The sequence below is a fragment of the Lactuca serriola genome, chromosome 9 (genome assembly GCF_051521515.1).
Source record: "Lactuca serriola cultivar US96UC23 chromosome 9, Lser_US96UC23_V15, whole genome shotgun sequence".
Classification (NCBI taxonomy): domain Eukaryota; kingdom Viridiplantae; phylum Streptophyta; class Magnoliopsida; order Asterales; family Asteraceae; genus Lactuca; species Lactuca serriola.
In genome coordinates this window covers 158,147,490-158,169,567 of record NC_136416.1, presented here as the reverse complement: position 1 = coordinate 158,169,567, position 22,078 = coordinate 158,147,490, and positions in this window count along the sequence as shown.

Genomic DNA, 22,078 nt, shown 5'->3' with positions numbered 1-22,078 from the left:
TATATATATATATATATGTGTGTGTGTGTGTGTGTGTGTGTGCTTAGGTTATTTTGTTTTTACTAACTATTGTGTGCCAAAATGCACAGATCTAGACCACCGGGTGAATAGAATCAATGATCATGATCTGAGGGTCTATGATATTACAATAGGATAGCATGTACCATATAATTGATGGGTTTGAGCCATAAGAACTTTCCTATGTGCACATGCAAACCCTAATGCTTGGATCTAGGTTTCTCTAATTGAACATGCAATGTATCCAAGGCTTTCAATTCTAGATCTAGTGTAAACAATTGAATCATAACATATGAAATCAGATCTAGAAGAATACCTTAATTTGCTTGCTTGAAACTTCTTGTTCTTGGAGCTTAGAGTCACAATTTTCACTTCTCTAATGGCTTACAAACACCAACTAGCAAGAGGATGATATTGAGAGAGAGGAGAGGTGAGGAAATCGGCTCTAGGGTTTCTTTCTTGCAAGAGTGGCCGATTACCCTCACCCATGGGGTCTATTTATACTATGAGCTACTAGGGTTACACCCTTAACCCTAATTGAATAACTTAGGCCCTAAGCAATCCAAAGATCCTTCTAGATATGAGGCTTGGACGATTTTAAGATATCTTAACCCTAAAATTCGTCCACCCTAATATCCATAAGGATACATAGCCCAAGAACACAACTATCATACATTTGACAGTTTATGCCCCTTTATTCAATTAACCTCTTTAAGTCACCAAATTAATTCTTAATTAATTTATGACTTATATCAATCAAATAATATTATTATTCCTTTAATATATTACTCTCATAATATATTAATAATAATATCTCTTCTCTCTTTATAAATCACCCTGTCAAGTTGCTATGGTGAAGACAACCCAAAAGGACCATGCACAACTAGGTCAAGTACTTACCAAATATAGTTACAGGCTTAGACACTAATCCAACAGTCTCCCACTTGGATAAGTCTAGTAACTATATATGCAAACACAATCTGATTAGCAATCGTAGCTCTCAAAGACGCTGTCAAACTCTGATCCTATCAGTATCCTATCCTTTAGATAAGGGATCGTATAGTCCTCTGTTTAGATATCATGCGGACAATCTCATGGAACACAGTCATACTTATTGTCCAGGAATTTGTTTCTCGATCTCAGATTCATTTGACGTAGAACTTAATTGAATACATCAATTCAGTCCCGACCGGGCCCGGCACATAAGTCAAACTAAATCATCGAGGGGCCCTGATATCGCTTTTACCCTCTTAGGATAAAAGTAACAGATAAACTTCGACTTATATGCATTTACTATTTACTAATCAACTATACACAACAATGCGCTTTATGACATCGATTTACTGATGCGGTTTCGCATTATCAATGCACAACCAATTAGTAAACAATAAACCATATATCTTGGTTTTAAGACCATATGATATTATCTTCATGCGATCACTTACGGTACATTCCATAAAGTGATTCCAGCAAGCGCGGGTTTATTCCAATGCTCAAAACTTGTTCTGTAACAGCCCGGAATTTCAAATATTGATATAAGTATGATTTTAGGGGTGTTTTACAAGGGGACTCGGCGAGTTGGAGTCTAGACTCGCCGAGTAGGATTGCAGACTTGGTCGCGGGTTCGCGACTGGACTCGACGAGTCCGATATGGACTCGGCGAGTCTATGCTGTTTAGCGAAAACCCTAACTGTTCAGGTTTGGGTCGTATATAACGCACTATATGCCGTCATTGCCCGTCTTTTAGTCGACTGAGAAGAACCCTAAGCGGCTGTGGGCATCTAGAGCAAGATTGAAGGCCATTGGTGACTTGAAGAAATTGTGGTGCAAGGAGGAGAAGGGTCTTGGCTAAAGGAACTGCAAGGGATTCGAGTTCTGAGGTTTGGGGACACAGAGAGTGTGTTATTCAGGTAATAATTCGGATCATTTCTGTTATATTGATGTGTGCATGGATCTAGGGTTTATGGAACCCATTTGGTGATTAGATGGATTATTACTTTGTTAACCAAACGACTATAATCCTGTATTAGGACCCTTAGAGGTCCAGAAGGTCCCATGCTTGTGTATTTCGGGACGAAACTTATCTCAGGAAGCAGTTTGATCGACTGCATGGCATGGACTCGCCGAGTCCGATGAACAGACTCGGCGAGTAGCTTGAAGATTTACTGGGACTCGGCGAGTTGAGTCGGGGTGGCCCCGCGATTCTTCCAGGAGGAACTCGTCGAGTAAAAAGGGGATACTCGACGTGTAGAAAGGGAATCTTAAGGAATCGGTGAGTCAAGGGCGAGTGGACTCAGAGTCGTTGAACTCGGCGAGTCTTGGGGTGACTCGGCGAGTTAGGTCGCGGGTTAAGTGAAGTTCTGAGTATGGGGACTCGGCGAGTCATAGGGTTGACTCGGCGAGTAGGGTCAGTCAGGGGTTGACTTTGACCTTGTCTTTGACCAAGGATTGACCGGTGCTTCTAGGGGTATTTTGGTCATTGTTGTTTATTGTTTGAGTTCAGTGCATTGGTGACTGTCCAGAGGTGGAGATCGTATCAGTGATCGGAGCAGCTTGAGCTATCTGTTCAGTCGGCAGTTTCGAGGTGAGTTATCCTCACTATATCGCTAGGGTTTATGGCACCAAGGCCGACCCTCTTATCGGATGGAAATCCGGGTAGTTGTCATTTTATGTTATGGGCCGGAAGGCATTGCTATGTGGACCGGGAGGTCATGGCCTGGAAAGGCGTATTTATGCATTTAGTATGTTGACTGATTCATAGGGTAATGTTATGCTAGTGACCGGCTAGACCGGTATCTTGTTAGAGTAATGCTATGATATGTGATCTGTTGATCGATTGTTGTCTATGAACTGCTATATGATTGTTGTTATGTGCATTGCATGCTGATGGGCCGGAAGGCAATATGTTATGGGCCGGAAGGCAATATGTTATGGGCCGGAAGGCGATTATGTTGTGTGATGGACCGGAAGGTCGGCGTGGGTAGGACCGGAAGGTTTACCCAGCAGGGACGGAAGTCCCCTGAGACACATGGACCGGAAGGTCAGGGCCTGGAAAGGCGTATATGTGGTTGGTATTCTGGGGGTATCTCACTAAGCTTTCGGGCTTACAGTTGTGGTTTTGTGTTTCAGGTTCTCAAGAGTCTGTGGCAGGGCAAAGGCGTGATCGTATTGTTCCTCGCGTTGGTGTTTTATGATATGAACCTGGGAAATTACTCTGTTTAATAATGTATTGAAAACCTTTTTGCAATAATGTTAATAAAATGGGTGATTTTGGAAAAGTTTTAATTGTTTTGAAATTTTGGATGTTACAAGTTAGTATCAGAGCCTTGGTTTGAGTGAATTGGGGAAACATTCGTGTGACTCCAGTCTCAAATCGAGGAGGATTTTAAAAAGAGAAATTAAAATGAAAAATTAAAATGGTTTTCAAATTTGGTAAAAGGAGGACGCGGAGGTACGATCAGCCGGAGCCAGTAAGTAACCCCAAGATACCATACGTGATATTTGTTTATTTGAGCTTGATAGCACAGCATGCTAGAGTTAGGCTAGGGATCTTCAGGAATTCATGATAATGTTGCCTGATATGTGATGCCTGTAGCCTAGGGTCCCCTATGGGATGTTCTCAGTGTTCCTCTAGTGGTGAGGGTTGATAGTTGTTATGCATGTTCCCTAGGGTACTGTGGTAGTACTTCATACAAATATGGGTAGGTGTGGAAGGTAGTATGGGCCCGAACTACTGAAAGCACAGGACCCATACGCGTATCAGGGAAACCATGGTCTCTAGGGTAGGGTTGCGAGAGTTGGATCCCAGGATTTTGGGAAGTGTCTGAGATGGGTAGGGTGTCTTCAGTAAGGAGGCTTCGAGGCGTGATGATAATGGATCCGGGTCAGGATCGGGAGCTGGAGAGCGAGTTCCGGGTGGGTCGGTGCCGTCGGAGGTTATCAATCGGACGAGCACGAGCGAGCGGGATGCGAGGATTCGCGAGATCCTGCGTGATGAGGTTGCTGCATTGTTACGGGCTGAGTCGCCAGAATTGTTTGGGTCGATCAGGACCGCCATGGTTGTAGCAACGGTAAAGAGAGGAGCTAGTCGGGGTTTTCAGTATCGGGACTTCTATTATACAAAGCCTCCCACATTCGATGGAGTTCAGGACCCGATTGTTGCTATGAAATGGTTATCAGACGTGGAGGGGTGTTTCTCCACGATTTTATGCCCTGCTGATCAGAGGGCGAGGTGTGCTCTGGACCTATTGGTGGGGATTGACCATAGGGTCATACTCCGACGCGCAGAGGACTGCGGTTTCAGGGGATCAGTTAGAGAGATGTTCAGTACTCGCTATGTTCCGCGAGATGAGAGGGAGAGATTTTCTCGGGAGTTCCTTGAGCTGAAGCAGGATTCGGAGTCGGTGACTAAGATCACCAGGATGTTTATTGAGAGGGCGATGTTTTGCCCTGAGTTCGCTTCGGAGCAGGCTCAGATGTCCTGATATCTGAGTATGCTCAAGAGGGATATCAGACAGTTCGTGTCTGCGCAGAGGTGTGAGACCTTGTTGGAGTTGCAGGAGGCCGCCATGTGGTGTGAGTTAGAGGTTGAGTTGCAGTTGCGTGAGCTGAGGCAGGCCCCGATACAGTCGCAGTCGGCGTCGAAACGGTCTAGGACCGTAGATGTTAGAATGGGGGATCGGAGCGGCCACACTTGTGGGAAGTATGGGAGGGGTTACACCGGAGCTTGTTGGTCCAGTGGTGCATGCCGCACGTGCGGAAAGGAGGGGCACGGTGCACGGGATTGTCGGCAGTCAGTACCAATTCGGGATTTGAGGATTTGTTATCAGTGTCGGCAGGTTGGACATTTGAGGGTCAACTGTCCACAGCTTTCTGCAGGACCGGTGCAGGCTCTAGCACCGGCCACCTTGAGGAGTTCAGGAGGAGGACAGGATGGAGCAGAGCCCCAAGGGCTCAGGGTCGTGCTTATCGGCTTGCGGCAGAGGGAGACGGAGCAGTGCCAGAGGCAGCTGCGGGTATAATGTTTTCCTGATGTCTTGATTATCTTGCGTTGATTGTGGCGTATTGTTTGTGCTGGTGTCTTGTGTGGATTTCGATGCGGTATTCGTTGTTTCGCGGGTTTGGCATGGTTAAGGAATGGTGTTTCAGGTTTTTGCTTTGGCATTCGTTGTTCCCTGATGGTTGGTATGGTTATAGTTGGTGTTTTGGTGCCGGTATCCTTGTGCGGTTTTCGATGCGGTATTCATCCTTTTTCAGGTTGTGGGTTTGGTTATGGGTTATTGCTTGGGAATTCCGCTGGTTATCGTTCGTGAGGGTTGATAGTGGAGATGCGGCTGGGTTGAATGTCGGGTAACATCTGCAGTCGTAGAGTGGATAATTGAAAGACCGGATTCTTTTGAGCGGATTGATCAGGGAGGAGATGTGTTTTGCTGAGGGTTGCTTATGCTTGTGGGAAGCAGTCAGTGGGTAAATGTTCTCTTTGTGCAGGATTGTTCCGAAAGGTCGTTAATGACGATCGGTGGCAGTTAGTCAGTGCTTTAGTGGGGGAGAATTGGAGAATTCTCCGGGAGATCGATGAGTATGTGAGGGTGCTTAGCTGTTGGGATTCAACAGTGTTTGTCAGCGCAGAGTATAGGCCGACGAGAGCGAGTGTCGGGTATGCGGGGCGGGATACAGACCTAGGGCATTTGATTGTGGAGGCCTGAGAGAAGGCCGGGATCAAGCTTGAGTAAGTAACCGGGGTTATGCGATCAGAGTATTGGTATGTTTGAGGTACGTGATGGGTTGTACTGCATTAATCCCACGGGATTATGTTGTGCATGTTTCTAGAGTTGGAACCAGAAGGTTCCCAGAGTTAGAACCTGAGGGTTCGCAGAGTTTGGGTGTACGGACCCACAGAGATATAGCCTCGAGTGGCTAGTATGTGTTATGAGAGTCGGTCCAGTCATGCTGGAGACTCTGTTGGTATTGCTGGATCAGTTTGAGATTGCGGATCGTGTATGTTGCAGTGTGATTGCATTGGAAGGTCTGGCCCCGGGTTAGTGATCTTGTTTAGCTGAGGCAGTGATTTTGATGAGTGGAGAGAGTGCATGGGATTGAGAGCCCCTGCAATGAGAACCAGAGTATGTGAATAGCGGTTACGCAAAAAGGGTGGTGTCGCTTGGGGCAAGCACCGTAGCACCGGTTGGAGTGGCATTATGGCCAAGAGGGTCCCTTGGAAGGAAAAGAGAAAGGTGTGTAACTCCGAAGGGGAGTGCAAGTTCACGAGAATGAAAGCTGCAGAGCAGAGTTATGGTTAGAGTATTTCGAGTATGCCTTCGAGCATCGTGTTCGCGGCAGCGAAGTAGGAACCATCTGGTTTGGGATGTCTGTTGAGGCTCAGAAGGGATGCAGGGAGAGAGAGAATCTTAAATTCTCAGTGTGATTCTGATCAGAGTGTAGGGTGGATGTAGTGGTTCATCTTGGGAGATGTTCGAGGATATCATCAGTGTATCGGGTCTTTCAACCTGCGGGTGTTGGGACTAGTTCAGTATGTGTATGTGATGGCAAGAGGAGAACGTGTGAGAGTTGCTCTGAGAGTGAGAATGGATCTCTCAGTCAGTCCGGAATGGACGAAGTGGGCTTTGGATCGGGGATCCGGTGGTTCATGTTTTCTAACCCTTATGGGTCGAGTGATCGTTGAGATTTAGAGCAGAGTTGCATCTTGGGTAATTTTCGATTACAGAGAGTGATGTGCAGTACAGAGATCGTGCTTCAGTCGACAGAGCAGATTCAGCAGATTAGACAGAGGTTATTGACCGCCCGGAGCCGACAGGAAAGTTATGCAGACAGACGCCGGTCCGAGCTTGAGTTTCAGGTCGGTGACTTCATATTCCTGCAGACCTCTCCTTGGAGAGGAGTGATTCGATTCAGGAAGAGGGGCAAGTTGGGGCCCCGGTATATTGGACCCTTTCATGTGATTGCGGGGGTAGGCCGGGTGGCCTATCGTTTGGAGTTGCCCACGGATTTGAGACAAATCCACAATATTTTTTTCATGTGTCGCAATTGAGGAAGTATATAGCCGATGAGTCGGCAGTGGTTCCATTAGAAGACATTCCGGTGGATGCGAGCTTGAATTATGCCGAGAAGCCAGTGGTCATCAGAGAACGGAAGATCGAGGTTCTGAGGAATAAGGAGATACCTCTGGGTTAGTTCAGTGGCAGCACCGGAGGGGATCGGAAATGAACTGTGATCTGGAACGTGATATGTGGGAGCAGCATCCGGGGCTATTTTCAGAGTGAGACTTCGAGGGCGAAGTCTAGTTCTAGTGGGGGAGAGTTGTAACAGCCCGGAATTTCAAATATTGATATAAGTATGATTTTAGGGGTGTTTTAAGAGGGGACTCGGCGAGTTGGAGTCTAGACTCGCCGAGTAGGATTGCAGACTTGGTCGCGGGTTCGCGACTGGACTCGACGAGTCCGATATGGACTCGGCGAGTCTACGCTGTTTAGCGAAAACCCTAACCGTTCAGGTTTGGGTCGTATATAACGCACTATATGCCGTCATTGCCCGTCTTTTAGTCGACTGAGAAGAACCCTAAGTGGCTGTGGGCATCTAGAGCAAGATTGAAGGCCATTGGTGACTTGAAGAAATTGTGGTGCAAGGAGGAGAAGGGTCTTGGCTAAAGGAACTGCAAGGGATTCGAGTTCTGAGGTTTGGGGACACAGAGAGTGTGTTATTCAGGTAATAATTCGGATCATTTCTGTTATATTGATGTGTGCATGGATCTAGGGTTTATGGAACCCATTTGGTGATTAGATGGATTATTACTTTGTTAACCAAACGACTATAATCCTGTATTAGGACCCTTAGAGGTCCAGAAGGTCCCATGCTTGTGTATTTCGGGACGAAACTTATCTCAGGAAGCAGTTTGATCGACTGCATGGCATGGACTCGCCGAGTCCGATGAACAGACTCGGCGAGTAGCTTGAAGATTTACTGGGACTCGTCGAGTTGTTCTTCAGACTCGGCGAGTTGAGTCGGGGTGGCCCCGTGATTCTTCCAGGAGGAACTCGTCGAGTAAAAAGGGGATACTCGACGTGTAGAAAGGGAATCTTAAGGAATCGGTGAGTCAAGGGCGAGTGGACTCAGAGTCGTTGAACTCGGCGAGTCTTGGGGTGACTCGGCGAGTTAGGTCGCGGGTTAAGTGAAGTTCTGAGTATGGGGACTCGGCGAGTCATAGGGTTGACTCGGCGAGTAGGGTCAGTCAGGGGTTGAATTTGACCTTGTCTTTGACCAAGGATTGACCAGTGGTTCCAGGGGTATTTTGGTAATTGTTGTTTATTGTTTGAGTTCAGTGCATTGGTGACTATCCAGAGGTGGAGATCGTATCAGTGATCGGAGCAGCTTGAGCTATCTGTTCAGTCGGCAGTTTCGAGGTGAGTTATCCTCACTATATCGCTAGGGTTTATGGCACCAAGGCCGACCCTCTTATCGGATGGAAATCCGGGTAGTTGTCATTTTATGTTATGGGCCGGAAGGCATTGCTATGTGGACCGGGAGGTCATGGCCTGGAAAGGCGTATTTATGCATTTAGTATGTTGACTGATTCATAGGGTAATGTTATGCTAGTGACCGGCTAGACCGGTATCTTGTTAGAGTAATGCTATGATATGTGATCTGTTGATCGATTGTTGTCTATGAACTGCTATATGATTGTTGTTATGTGCATTGCATGCTGATGGGCCGGAAGGCAATATGTTATGGGCCGGAAGGCGATTATGTTGTGTGATGGACCGGAAGGTCGGCGTGGGTAGGACCGGAAGGTTTACCCAGCAGGGACGGAAGTCCCCTGAGACACATGGACCGGAAGGTCAGGGCCTGGAAAGGCGTATATGTGGTTGGTATTCTGGGGGTATCTCACTAAGCTTTCGGGCTTACAGTTGTGGTTTTGTGTTTCAGGTTCTCAAGAGTCTGTGGCAGGGCAAAGGCGTGATCGTACTGTTCCTCGCGTTGGTGTTTTATGATATGAACCTGGGAAATTACTCTGTTTAATAATGTATTGAAAACCTTTTTGTAATAATGTTAATAAAATGGGTGATTTTGGAAAAGTTTTAATTGTTTTGAAATTTTGGATGTTACATGTTCATAAGCACTCATGAACGTTGCAGCAAACCTTTGCTATGTCTAATACCTTTTAGACAATCTACACATCAATTCATGACAATCTTTATTCATACCTACTTCCAACATATGAACAATTGTGGACCATTCGAATAATTCGATTATTCTTAATAACTCAATTATTCAGGAAGTCAAAACATGCAAAGTGAAACAATAGTTAAATGATTAACATAAGACAGTAGCTTTACTTATAAATAATACTCCTTTATTTAATCATCAAACGTCAATTACATTTATCCATTACATGTTTCTAAACTATCTAATCTAAGCTAATATCGTCTTTCAGCCTAATGCTCCTAGCGTGCTGCAAGTGCTTAGCCCAACTCAGTCCCTTCGTAAGCGGATCTGCTGGGTTATCCTCTGACGATACCCTCTTTACCACGAGGTTTCCTTCTTCTACTCGATGTCTAACAAAAAAATATTTTATGTCGATATGCCGAGATCTACCATGATCCCTCGGTTGCTTGGTCAAGGCAACCGCTCCTTCACTATCACAAAAAATTTCCATAGGCTCCTTTATGGTAGGCACAACTCCAAGGTCACCAATGAAGTTCTTCAACCACATCGCCTCCTTTGACGCTTCGCTCGCTTCAATGTACTCTGATTCGCACGTTGAATCAGCTACGGTCTCTTGCTTGGAACTTTTCCTAGTCACTTCTCCTCCATTAAAGGTATAGACCCAGCCCGACTGCGAACGGTAGTTGTCCCTGTCGGTCTGGAAGCTGGCGTCACTATACCCTCGCACCTTTAAGTCATCACTCCCTCTAAGGACTAAAAACCATTCCTTGGTCCTCCGAAGGTACTTAAGGATATTCTTGACTGCGATCCAATGAGCTCTGCCAGGGTTCCCTTGATATCTACTGACCATGCTCAAAGCAAAGGCCACATCAGGGCGAGTACAAGTCATAGCATACATGATTGAGCCAACTGTGGAAGCGTAAGGTACTCGGCTCATCTCAGCTATCTCGACTTCTGTACTCGGACGTTGAGTCTTACTCAATTTGGCATTACTTTGTATCGGTAGTTCTCCCTTCTTCGAGTTTTCCATACTAAAACATTTTAGTACCTTATCCAAGTAAGTATCCTGACTAAGTCCTATTAGTCTCTTACTTCATTCTCTCACTATCCTTATTCCAAAAATATAGGAAGCCTCTCCGAGGTCCTTCATAGCGAAGCACTTCCTGAGCCAGGACTTAACCTCCTGCAGAGTCGGGATGTCGTTTTCTATGAGTAGTATGTCATCGACATACAAAACGAGGAAGCTAACTATACTCTCACTGGCCTTGACATATACACATGATTCATCTTCACTTCGTACAAATCCAAACTCTTTGACTTTCTCATCGAAGCAAAGATTCCATCTGCGAGATGCTTGCTTAAGTCCATAAATGGACTTCTCAAGCTTACACACTCCATTGGGATGCTTCGTATTGATAAAACCCTCTGGCTGAGCCATGTAAACATCCTCAGCCAACTTTCCATTAAGGAAAGCGGTCTTGACATCCATCTGCCATATCTCATAATCATGAAATGCAAAAATGGCTAGCATCACCCTAATAGACTTTATTTTAGCAACTGGCGAGAAGGTCTCATCATAGTCAACTCCGGGAGTTTGAGTAAAGGCCTTCGCAACCAATCGCGCCTTATATGTGTGCACATTCCCATCCACGTCAGTCTTCTTCTTGAAGATCCATTTGCACCCAACCGTCTTACGTCCGGGCACATTGTCAACCAAATTCCAAACTTGGTTGTCATACATGGACTGAATCTCGCTGTCCATCGCCTCTTTCCATTTTGCAGACTCTGGGCCTGCCATGGCTTCCTTATAGCTATTAGGTTCATCTAGATTTATTAGTGTACCATCACTAATATACGTGTCCCCTTCAGTAGTAATATGAAAGCCATAAAACTGGGGTTGAACTCTAACTCTTTTGGAACGTCTAAGAGGTAAGGACTCGTCAATTGGTTCAACCGGAGTTTCCTCCTCGGGTTGAGCGCCAGCGTTAGAGGTTCCTTCATCGCTCGACTCTTGAATCTCTTCAAGATCGATTTGCCTCCCACTGTCCCCTTGGCTTATGATTTCTCACTCTCGGAAAACCCCTCTCCTTGCAACGAAGACAACATTGTCACTCGGTCTATAGAAGAGATATCCAAAGGATTTTTGCGGGTAGCCGATGAAAATACACCACTCACTACGGGGTTCGAGCTTGTCGTGAGTTTCTCGTCTTATGAAAACCACATAGCCCCAAACCTTGATATGTGCCAACGAGGGAGCTTTCCCTGTCCACATCTCGTGAGGTGTTTTGGCAACCTTCTTTTTAGGGACTCGGTTAAGGATATGGGTGGCAGTCTCTAAAGCATACCCCCAGAATGAGATAGGTAGTGAAGCACGACTCATCATAGAACGAACCATGTCTACCAGGGTTCGATTACGCATTTCTGCCACACCATTCAACTGCGGTATCCTAGGTGGCGTCAATTGCAAAACTATTCCGCATTCCTTAAGATAGTCGTGGAATTCAAGCCTTAGGTACTCTCCTCCTCGATCGGATCGAAGCATCTTGATTTTTCTGCCCAATTGATTCTCCACTTCATGTTTGAACTCTTTGAACTTTTCAAACGTTTCTGACTTGTGCTTGATTAAGTAAATATACCTATATCTACTATAATCATCAGTGAAAGTCACGTAGAAGCGGTTCCCATCCTTTGTGGTGGATCTAAAGGGTCCACATACGTCGGTGTGTATGAGATCCAATAAACCCTCACCCCTCTTACAAGTGCTAGTGAAGGGTGACTTGGTCATCTTTCCAAGTAAACAAGATTCGCACGTGTCATCTTCCCTAAGGTCGAATGACTCCAACACTCCATCCTTTTGGAGTTGGGCTATACGTTTCTTGTTGACATGTCGAAGACGACAATGCCACAAGCATTCTTTATCCATACTATTGGAAGAATCCATACACAACACATCATTTCCTAGGTTATCTACAACCATAACAGTTTCATAAATTCCATTACAAGGCATTGCTTCAAAATATAAAACACCATTTAGATAAGCATAAATCGAACCATTCTCATTATTAAACGAATATCTAAATCCTTGTCTAAATAAACCATGAAATTAAATGATGTTTCTTGCCATATTTGGCTAGTAGCAACAATTATTTAAATCTAAACCTAATCCATTACTAAGCACTAGAGAATACACTCCAATCTTGGTCACAGGCAACGATCTTTTATTCCCCATGATTAGATTTATTCTTCCACGCTCCACATCCCTATTTCTTCTTAGTCCCTACAAATCAGAACAAATGTGATAACCACATCCTGTGTCAAGAACCCAAGAAATAGCATGAGATGAATCATTAGATTTAATTGTGTAAATACATGCGAAAGATGGCTTGATCTTTCCATCCTTGATGGCTTGCAGATATTCCGGGCAGCTTCTCTTCCAATGCCTTATTTTGTGGTAATGGTGGCACTCTGCCTCCTTTGAGTTTGGGTTGGGTTTAGCAGGGCCAACCTTGGTCCCACTAGAAGAGGAACCATCTTGGGACTTTCCCTTATGGTGGCTCTTTGAAGAAGCCTTCCTCTTCTTGCCTCTTCCTTGCCCAATAGCCAAAACAGGAGCAGCGGGTGGATTGGGAGTTAATGCAATAGACTTGTCCTTTAGGTTGCTCTCAGCAGTCCTTAGGAGCCCTTGGAGTTTGCTTAGAGTGACCTCTTCCTTGTTCATGTGGTAGGTCATACTAAATTGGTTGTAGCACGAGGGCAAGGAGTGAAGAACGATGTCGATAGCCAAATCTTCCCCAAAGTTAACATTTAACTTACAAAGATGATCAACATATCTTTGCATCTTTTGCAAGTGGACGGTTAGAGACTCTCCACTTCCCATCTTAACAGTGATCATGTTCGTGATGATCTCATATCGCTCTTGCCTCGCGCTTTGATGGTATCTCTCCATTAAGTCTTGATGCATTTCATACGGATACATGTCCTCATAGGACTTTTGGAATTCCGGGTTCATTGTGGCTAGCATAATGCAATGGACTTTCGTTGCATCACACTCATGGGTCTCAAAGACAGCCATTTCTTCGGGAGTAGCAATTTCTGGATTGATCTTTTCGAGCTTCTCGTCGAGGACATACTCTTTGTCCTCGTTGCGTGAAATCGTGTGAATGTATCTTATCCATTCGCTAAAGTTCGATACGTCAAAAGTCACTTTTTGACAAAGGCTGATTAGCGTGAATTGAATTGTGACATCCCCAATTTCACGGCCAGAAAAGACCGATTTGTTTATGCTTTGTTTTTAAAATCAGAGTAATCTTTTAAAGAAAACAGTTGCGTAATTTGTTCCCAAAATATGATAAAGATTTATCAAAGCATTTCTTTAAAGAAATGTATTTTCATTATATAACAAAATCTCGGGATGCCATGCTTCGATACAGACACATAAGCATAAACAAAACTTACATTATTTACACTAAAGATTTTACATCTCCTTTAATCTCTCCGTGAAATATATCTTCGTATCGATACCTATGATACAAAGGAAACTGAGTGGGTCAGGCTTGGGAGCCTGGTGAGCATATAGGGTTTTCATCCCACAATGTTATATCATATATATATATATATATATATATATATATATATATATATATATATATATATATATATATAGAACATCCAAAATTATATAACTTCACCATATAAAAGCAACTCTTATCCCACCCCATCGATCCTCACAGCGCCATGATCTAAACTCTCGTATCTAAACTTTTCCTCTTTATCTGATCCCTACTCACGGATCTAAACTAATCTCTCCACCTGATCCATACTCTCGGACCTAAAACTAACCTCTTGGTCTAATCCATACTCCCGGATCTAAACTAATCTCTTGGTCTGATCCATACTCCCGGATCTAAAAATGTGCCCAATCCATATTCCCGGACTAGGGACAACTAACTATGTCTTAATCCATACTCCCGGATTAATAACAAGTTTACCTATTGGTCTGATCCATACTCCCGGATCTAAAATTGTGCCCAATCCATACTCCCGGACTAGGGACAATTTACTATACCTAAATCATGTTCTATTCCATACTCCCGGATCTAAACTGTGCCCAATCCATACTCTTGGACTAGGGACAATTTACTATGTCTTAATCCATACTCCCGGATTAATAACAAGTTTATCTCTTTTGCTATTCCATATTCTCGGATCTAAATCCAATCTCTTGATCCAATCCATATTCACGGATCTAAAACTAACCTCTTGATCTGATCCATACTCACGGATCTCATCTACCCATGTCCTACCCAATATATTCGTAGATACAAAATCTATATACTGTTTAACTCATTAAAACCTATATAGTTCATCCATTCCATACTCATCTCAAATACACAAACAATATATAAACACATAGCACGTATTTCATAACAAATACTTAATATTTATGTGTTAGAAGAAAGTGACCACACACTCACTTGATCAGAAGATGATCGGACAGTACTACGGCTTGCAATGGTAGTATTCTTCGGTGAAACCAGGATCACTTCACACACCGGGTTTCTCGCGGGCAGAGCTTCGGCTTGGAAACTCTTTTCTTCTCGGGATCTTCGGGCTTCGGGACTTGCTTCGGGTCTCGGGAATGATATCGGGGCTTCGGGGGTACTTCTTTTCACGTAAATCGAGGTAATATGGGAGATATATGAGAGAATGAGCAGCCAAACTCGGCTGGCCCTTCAAATCTATTTATAGGGCAAAATCTGCCCTTGCCACGTCGTGGCACCTTTTTCCACGTCGTGGGCTTGGTCGTCACTGCATGCGTCATCGCAAGTTGCATCTGGGGGACTCCCGGAGGTGTCAGAAGACTTGCCACGTCGTGGCACTGCTTGCCACATCGTAGTATCTGACAGTTTTGGGGTATCGCGCCCCGAACTTCAGAAATTCATAACTTTCGCATACAAACTCCGTTTTCGACGTTCTTTATATCGATGCGTAGGTGAGATTATGCTCTACAACTCTCGTTTAGACTCTATTGGCTAATTGTGACTTTATTTTTAATATATTATAAATATATTACTTATATATTATCTTTAGTAGGCCGGGACAGGTAAACTCCGTTCGAAATTCATAACTCCTTCATCTGAACTCCATTTTCGTTTGTCTTTTTATTGTTGGACTACTATCGAAGACATCTTAGACTCTTGTTTAGATCACTAAGGATAGATATCTATCTAACTTAAATTCAATATTTACGTTGCGTTGGGTCGCGTTGGGTCGTGCCGGTTCTGTCGCGAAACTTCAACAGGTCATAACTTGTTCGTTATAACTCGGATTTTGGCGTTCTTTATATGCACGGAAACCTTGTGACATATACTACAACTTGGTTAAGATTAATCCTTATAAATAATCTTCCATCAAAAAGTCATTTTTGATGCTTATCGTCTCTAAATTGACTAGCCCGGATCGACGGGCGTTACAATTATCTCCCCCTTAGGATGATGACGTCCCGAAATCATCAACGAAATAGGGCTTGCATAATGATTCCACATGTTATCTCTTCATCCTAGGTAATAACCGTAACTTCTATGTTTCCTCGAAAGAGTATTTAACTCTATGGCTTTCTTGACCGCAGATGATGCCCAATCTTGCATCTGCTTATCGTACTATGTTGTACTTTCAATAATAACTTCCAAGTTACAAAATAAATCCTTATTGAGGAATCCTTCTTCTTCTTAGGATAAGTACTTTCATTCATCTATTGCAATAGATCGATGGGTCATGTTCTAATGACCTCTCATCGTATGATGCAACGCTTAGACTCAAGTCTCTTAGAGTCAAATTCCAGAATGGAATATACCTTCCTTCATATTCTAATGTGATATAATCACATTTTTAACATGTAGCATGCCTAGCTACAAACTCTTTTTTTAGTGAGCGCGATACTATCAATCGCATTGATTTCAATCTTCTGACTTGAGTCAGATGCTACCTCGAACTTGGTTCTATGAACCACGTAACAAACTCCTCGTAGTCGGAATCAATTTGATATGACCACTAGGTTCGGAATAACAACCATCTTACTAGTCACTACCGAAACAAGGGTATGACACACTTGAACAAAACGGAATCAATTATTAGCTTCTTGGTAACCTTGTGACTTTCCCTGATCCAAGTGTAAGTCCTGTGCTTCCGGTAGTATATGCATCTACTACCTTTCACACCTACTCATACTCATCCCAAGTATTGTCCCGCAGTCAACCAAGTCACCATACAAGAAAATCACAAAACAATTTAACACATACAAATGTATCCAAATAATCATAAACAATTTCCCTACACTCTACTAGGACTTCTTCATTACTCAATCTTCAAACATCAACTCTACTTCAACTCGATTTGTGATGGAAATACCAGACGATAAGACAACTTCAAGAATTTCATCAATCGTTCCATCATCCTGCCAATCGAAAGTGTACTTTAGACGTACCATACTCCTATAAACGTACTGTTATTTCATAAGACATACTCTAAAGGCAAGATACCACTCTTACGATATCTTCTGATAGGTGTCATCCACTATCGTATGCCTTCTTCATTTCCTCCATTTACTCAATTTATCTACGAGTCTTCACCATGACCTCTTGTACATCCAAGCAGACATTTGGAGTACCAAGCGAGAATTTTTGAAGATAAGAAAGTTTTTAATTACGATAAACATATAAATCTCCTTATCACCCCGAAACGTTTACATGCTAGTTCTAATTTCATAGTCGTACGCTTAGAATCCTAAACACATAAGGTATCCAGATCCGGTCGGCAACAGACCATATATCCGAACAAATAATAGCATCAATTTAGCTATCACACAAAACAATTAGCACATAAAAGCATTTTAGGCATCATTCCTAAAATAAACTAGTGTTTGTGTCAATTTAGGTGTACTACCTATCATATTTTAGACACACTCCTCACAATCATTACTTAACATTCTAAGTTTAAGTCTAGAAATTTCCTACAAATTCCTAATTCGCTTAAACTAATGCTCTGATACCAACTATGACATCCCCAATTTCACGGCCAGAAAAGACCGATTTGTTTATGCTTTGTTTTTAAAATCAGAGTAATCTTTTAAAGAAAACAGTTGTGGAATTTGTTCCCAAAATATGATAAAGATTTATCAAAGCATTTCTTTAAAGAAATGTATTTTCATTATATAACAAAATCTCGGGATGTCATGTTCCGATACAGACACATAAGCATAAACAAAACTTACATTATTTATACTAAAGATTTTACATCTCCTTTAATCTCTCCGTGAAATATATCTTCGTATCGATACCTGTGATACAAAGGAAACTGAGTGGGTCAGGCTTGGGAGCCTGGTGAGCATATAGGGTTTTCATCCCACAATGTTACATCATATAAATATATATAGAACATCGAAAATTATATAACTTCACCATATAATAGAAACTCTTATCCCACCCCATTGATCCTCACAGCGCCATGATCTAAACTCTCGTATCTAAACTTTTCCTCTTTATCTGATCCCTACTCACAGATCTAAACTAATCTCTCCACCTGATCCATACTCTCGGACCTAAAACTAACCTCTTGGTCTAATCCATACTCCCGGATCTAAACTAATCTCTTGGTCTGATCCATACTCCCGGATCTAAAAATGTGCCCAATCCATATTCCCGGACTAGGGACAACTAACTATGTCTTAATCCATACTCCCGGATTAATAACAAGTTTACCTATTGGTCTGATCCATACTCCCGGATCTAAAACTGTGCCCAATCCATACTCCCGGACTAGGGACAATTTACTATACCTAAATCATGTTCTATTCCATACTCCCGGATCTAAACTGTGCCCAATCCATACTCTCGGACTAGGGACAATTTACTATGTCTTAATCCTTACTCCCGGATTAATAACAAGTTTATCTCTTTTGCTATTCCATATTCTCGGATCTAAATCCAATCTCTTGATCTAATCCATACTCACGGATCTAAAACTAACCTCTTGATCTGATCCATACTCACGGATCTCATCTACCCATGTCCTACCCAACATATTCGTAGATACGAAATATATATACTGTTTAACTCATTAAAACCTATATAGTTCATCCATTCCATACTCATCTCAAATACATAAACAATATATAAACACATGAGCACGTATTTCATAACAAATACTTAATATTTATTTGTTAGAAGAAAGTGACCACACACTCACTTGATCAGAAGATGATCGGACAGTACTACGGCTTGCAATGGTAGTATTCTTCGGTGAAACCAGGATCACTTCACACACCGGGTTTCTCGCGGGCAGAGCTTCGGCTTGGAAACTCTTTTCTTCTCGGGATCTTCGGGCTTCGGGACTTGCTTCGGGTCTCGGGAATGATACCGGGGCTTCGGGGGTACTTCTTTTCACGTAAATCGAGGTAATATGGGAGATATATGAGAGAATGAGCAGCCAAACTCAACTGGCCCTTCAAATCTATTTATAGGGCAAAATCTGCCCTTGCCACGTCGTGGCACCTTTTTCCACGTCGTGGGTTTGGTTGTCACTGCATGCGTCATCGCAAGTTGCATCTGGGGGACTCCCGGAGGTGTCAGAAGACTTGCCACATCGTGGTATCTAACAGTTTTGGGGTTTCGCGCCCCGAACTTCAGAAATTCATAACTTTCGCATACAAACTCCGTTTTCGACGTTCTTTATATCAACGTGTAGGTGAGATTATGATCTACAACTCTCGTTTAGACTCCATTGGCTAATTTTGAATTTATTTTTAATATATTATAAATATATTACTTATATATTATCTTTAGTAGGCCGGGACAGAAAAACTCCGTTCGAAATTCATAACTCCTTCATCTGAACTCCGTTTTCGTCTGTCTTTTTATTGTTGGACTACTATTGAAGACATCTTCGACTCTCGTTTAGATCACTAAGGATAGATATCTATCTAACTTAAATTCACTATTTACGTTGCGTTGGGTCGCGTTGGGTCGTGTCGGTTCTGTCGCAAAACTTCGACATGTCATAACTTGTTCGTTATAACTCGGATTTTGGCGTTCTTTATATGCACGGAAACCTTGTGACATATACTAAAACTTGGTTAAGATTAATCCTTCTAGATAATCTTCCATCAATGTAACATCCCGAAATAGCGAGAGTAGAGTTGAAGGGCCAAAAGTGTTAATTGGGAAAGAGTGACTCGGCGAGTCCATGGATGGACTCGGCGAGTAGAGTCGCGGCTGGACCGCGTGTTAAGTAGCCGACTCGGCGAGTCGATGAGTTGGACTCGGCGAGTAGGCGCTGGGTGGAGAAAACCCTAATTCTCGGGATTGAGCCATATATAAGGAACATTATGTTCCTTCCCCAGCCTCTTTACTTCCTTCTTGAGTGCTAGAAACCCTAAATCGCAGAGGAGATCCATTGTTGAGTGGATTGAAGCTTGGAGAAGTAATCTTTGAAGGAATTTGTGGGAATTGAAGGCTTGGGGCAAGGGGCTTTGCTTGGAATCAACTTCATTGCAGTTGGGGGCGTCCATTGGAGGTATTATCTCGTTCTTGGTCTAATTGTATGTTGTTTCTTCATTTTGGGGTTTGTGGGATTATGTTTAAGGGTGTAAATGGATGTCTAGAGGGTAGATCTGAGGTTGCTACCTCAGATCTGGAAGGGAGGAGAATCAGAAAGCATGAAAGTCCCTGTGTTGGAGTGTTTAGTGAGGCTTGCAAGTCCCAAACCCTAGTTATAAGTGATTAAGGCCTAGATCTCTTTGGATTCACGTAAAGATTGCCACTTTACGTGATGGATGAGTTGTAGGAGGTTGGATCTATGTTTTGGATCATTTGCATGGCCTGGAAAGCTTCTGAATGGATTCAGATTGGTGGTACTCGGCGAGTCACATGGGTGAACTCGACGAGTTGCTTGAAGATGAGCTGGGACTCGACGAGTTGGAAGAACAACTCGGCGAGTCGGATGAAGATAGCCTTGGACTCGGCGAGTCTGTTCTTGGACTCGGCGAGTCTTGTCGAAGAGTTCCGATATTCTCTGGTTGAGTCGAGAATCGGTGAGTCAAGGGATGACTCGGTGAGTCGTGTGCGAGTGGCCTCTGAGTTGTTGGACTCGGCGAGTCTCGGGGTGACTCGGCGAGTTAGGTCGCGGATGGAGTGAAATCTGAGCATGGGAACTCGACGAGTCATAGGGTTGACTCGGCGAGTAGGGTCAGTCAGGAGTTGACTTTGACTTTGTCTTTGCCCAAGGGTTGACCAATGGTGTTCAGGGGCATTTTGGTAATTATTGTTTGTTGTTTTGAGTTCAGCGCATTGGTGGTTGACCAGTGGTGGAGATCGTATCAGTGATCGGAGTAGCTCGGATCATCTGTTCAGTCGGCAGCTTCGAGGTGAGTTACCCTCACTATATCAACGGGGTCTAAGGCACCAAGGCCGGCCCTTATCGGATTGAGATCCGGGTAGTTGTGTTTATGTTGCTGCTTTATCATGTTGCATCCTGTGAGTTAGGATGGTATATGCTAGAGACCTGATTGAGATCGTTATCCAGAGAGATAGGGAGATGCTATGTTAGTGACCTGTTAGGTCGGTATCCTGGTTAGGATAGTGGCATGTTATGTGATTTATTGATCTGCTTGTTATCTGTGAATTGTTAGATGATTGTATGTATATGTGCACATGGATGTATGGACTGGAGTTGGGTTGAGGCGGGTCCTGCTGTGTGCAGTAGGCCAAGATACCCAGGGCGGACCGGTTGTCCCGTAGGCCCAGCGAGCGGTCCGGATAGGCTGTAGGTCCCGGTAGGGGCGGACCAGACGTGCCGAAGGCTCGGAGAGTGGACCAGACAGACTGAAGGCCCGGTGCGGGCGGACCAGTCATACTGTAGACTCAGAGAGTGGACCAGGTGGATTGAAGGCCCGGGAACGGGCGGACCAATCACACTGCAGACTCGATGTATGCGGATTGACTCAGAGGGTGGACCAGGTGGACTGTTGGCCGGTGCGGCGGACCAGTCACACAGTAGACCCGGAGAGCATGGCTGTTCTATGATCGGATATGTTATGGCATGTTATGCGTGTATGGTACTTGTGGTTGGTATTTTGGGGGTATCTCACTAAGCTTTCGGGCTTACAGTTGTGGTTTCATGTTTTTCAGGTTCTTCAGGAGATCGTGGCAAGGCGAAGGCGTGATCGTACCGCTCCTCGAAATTTTGTGGTGTTATGATTCTGGGAATACGATAACTATTTTGTAATGAAAACCTTTTTGTAAAGAATTATTGGAATTGAGATGTTTTTGAAAAATTTAAAATTTGTTGTGTTTTTCGGTCGTTACAAGTTGGTATCAGAGCCTTGGTTTGAGTGAATTGGAGAAACACTCGTGTGACTCCAGTCTCAAATCGAGGAGAGTTTTTGAAAGAGTAATTAAAAACGGTTTTCAAAAAAATGAGTAAAGGAGGACGCGGAGGTACGATCAGCCAGAGCCAGTAAGTAACCCCAAAATACCATGCATGTTATTTGTTTTTGAGCTTTGATAGAACAGCATGCTAGTGTTAGGCTAGGGATCTTCAGGATTTCATGATATGTTACCTGATTTGTGATGCCTGTAGCCTAGGGTCCCTTATGGGAGATTCTCAGTGTTTCTCTAGTGGTGAGGGTTGATTATTGTTATGCTTGTTCTCTAGGGTATTGTGGTAGTACTTCATACAAATGTGGGTAGGTGTGGAAGGTAGTATGGGCCCGTACTACTGAAAGCACAGGACCCATACGCGTATCAGGGAAACCATGATCTCTAGGGTGGGTTGAGAGAGAGTTGGATCCCAGGGTGTGGGAAGAGTCTGAGATTTTGTGTGGTGT